The sequence below is a fragment of the Peromyscus leucopus genome, chromosome 8a (assembly GCF_004664715.2).
Source record: "Peromyscus leucopus breed LL Stock chromosome 8a, UCI_PerLeu_2.1, whole genome shotgun sequence".
In the NCBI taxonomy this organism is placed as follows: domain Eukaryota; kingdom Metazoa; phylum Chordata; class Mammalia; order Rodentia; family Cricetidae; genus Peromyscus; species Peromyscus leucopus.
This window is the reverse complement of record NC_051085.1, coordinates 44,289,081-44,291,686: the sequence shown is the minus strand read 5'-3', so window position 1 is coordinate 44,291,686 and position 2,606 is coordinate 44,289,081. Positions and strand designations below refer to the sequence as shown.

General features: G+C 41.5%; 1 non-coding gene across 1 annotated transcript; it reads left to right on the top strand.

The window, feature by feature from the left end:
• Nucleotides 1-1,080: 1,080 nt before the first annotated feature.
• Nucleotides 1,081-1,187, top strand: LOC114707490. Its single transcript, XR_003736660.1, has one exon. It is a non-coding gene; the product is annotated as a U6 spliceosomal RNA (small nuclear RNA).
• Nucleotides 1,188-2,606: the final 1,419 nt, after the last annotated feature.

The following is a 2,606-nucleotide window of genomic DNA, read 5'->3' as shown; positions in this document are numbered from 1 at the left end:
GTTCACTTTGTAACAAAAGGAAGATTCCCATTATACCACGGGCTTTTATTTATTTATTTTTCTCATTTCCAAAGCTTTCTTGGTCAGGCAAAATGAGTTCAGAAGGAAACCAAAGACAAATTCAAGGCAAATGCATTCCACATTTTACTCAAGAATGTGCGAAAATGCTTTTTTTTAAATACCAAAACAAATTGGAATTATTTCCCTGTGGTCTTCTTACAACCATTTATTTCTGCCAAAATAAAAAAATAAATGAATAAGGAAAAAAAGGGAACACTTCCCAAATGTCAAAAGAATACAATAGAATTTTTTTTCATTTATATTTGCTGACATATTGAAGAAGCAAACTCAGGTATGCGTAATGACTTATTCAAGGTAAACACATGCAGACGAAATGCAGAGTACCCAGAGGAAAGACTGAGCATTTTATCCCTGCTGAAGGGTAGAGGAAGCAAACACATAATGGTCGGGAAAAGAAACTTAAATTGAGAGTCAAATCATAGACTGTCAAGTCCTGGTTCACTCATTTGAAATCGAGAAACTATCAGACTCAGAAAACAGTTATGTTAAATACTGCTTCTCATATAAAATGATGGATCATAAAGAAACATAAAAGCCAGTAATAAGTGTTTATTAGTACATGCTGTTATTTATACTGGAAATAGCTATTATATCCAATGGTATAAAATAGGGACGCCCAATATTTTTTCATCTGAGGGTATAAAGATGTACTCTAAGGGAACAAGTGATTCCCTCCTCCTCCTCCTTCTTCTCTCCTCCCTCCTCTCTCCTCCATGATTCCTAAAACAGAAGGCAGATTGCCAAGTGAAAAGCCAATGTTGTTAGGGTAGAGCATTTCCCCTATACACACAGGGGGAAAATCATCCAATGTCTAAAGTAGGTGTCTTAGAAACAATTTTATCTTTCCATTTAAATACTATGGCAAAGTGCTCAGTTTTAAATGAGATGATGTCTAGGTAAAGGGTAGTCAGCCAAGGTCAGATTTCTAATGTGTATTAACCAGTTTTCCATTGCTGTCATAAAATACCTGAGATATTCCATTTAAAAAGAGGAAACATTGTGCTCGCTTCAGCAGCACATATACTAAAATCGGAACGATACAGAGAAGATTACCATGGCCCCTGCACAAGGACGACACGCAAATTCGTGAAGTGTTCCATACTTTTGAATGTTTCCAACCTGGCAATTGAGGACACTGAGCTGAAGCAGGTGACTTACATCTACAAGTGTGTCAACACGACATTGCAAATCAAGGGCAAGATTAACTCCACTACAATAGATAACTGTAAGAAGCTTGGCCTGGTGTTTAATGTCGTGGAGATAATCAATAGTAGGGATGTCAAAGTTCAGGTGATGGGAAAGGTGCCAACCATTTCCATTAACAAAACATGTGGCTGCCATGCTTACCTGAGCAAGAACTCCCTGGACTATGGGATAGTCAGTGCCAGATCTTCTGAGATGAACGTCCTCATTCCTATAGAAGGCGGTGATTTTAACGAGTTTCCAGTCCATGAGCAGTTCAAAGACCTTGTGGAATGGGCAGAAGTTGGTCACTACCACAGTGACAGAAATTGCTGGATAAGTGAATGCCAGTGGGTCCTGTGCCCTCTCCCTTCACACCATGGGATACATCTTTATGGAGACAATTCTTTTCTACATTTCCTCTACCTTTCTGCTCTTAAACTGCTTCTCTGCTCTGAGAAGCCCAGCTACCTGCCTTCACTGAATATACCTCAGGCTGAGATTGGGGCAGGACAGCAGGTCAGTGGATCTTAGGCGGGAAGTGCAGCTGCACCACGGTCCAGGTCCATGCTTAAGAGCTACAGGCCCAGACTGGGGCATTGAAGCTTTCAGCTTTGGGGGCCATTCTACCAACAAACAGTCCTTGGGGGGAAAAAACGTCCTGGAAACAAACAGATCAGAGTGCATACTAATCTAACAGTGAGCATGGAGGTAGCAGGAGCCAGTGTGATTCCATAAGGTCCTATCCAACCTAAGTTTTCATCGTTGAGAAGTGAGGCCAGGGTTGCACTGGACCAAAGGCCAAGGCTTGCCACTGGGCATTCCAAGCAGACTTATTTCCTAAGAGCATTCCTTCATTCCACATTCCACCCTGGGCCAGCCTCAACCACAGAGTAGCAGGCTTCCCCTTTTTGAGGAAAATCTCAAACCTTCCCCCTCCCCACAGGATGACTGACTACCTTGGTTCCCATGGGGACAAATTCCAAGGAGTCTGGCATTCCTCTTTCCTGCCAGATCCCTGTCATGCTCAGCAGCTTAGGGCCTTATTGCAGGCACCTGAGCAGGACTAAGACCTCCACTGCAGGCTGTTTAGGTCTTGATTCACATACGACTCTTGCACAGCATTGCTATTGTAAATCCCAGCTCTCCCTCTAGGACACACTGACCAAAATATGCAACTTTTTTGTTTTCTTTTGGTTTTGGTGGGAAGAGAAATTGTCCTGTGACTTCCTGAGGCCTGTAGAGATAAACCTTTATGTACTTAAAGTTATACAGAAAATAGAATAAAGTTAATACCAAACTTGAAAAAAAAAAAAAAGAGGAAACATTAATATTGGCTCACA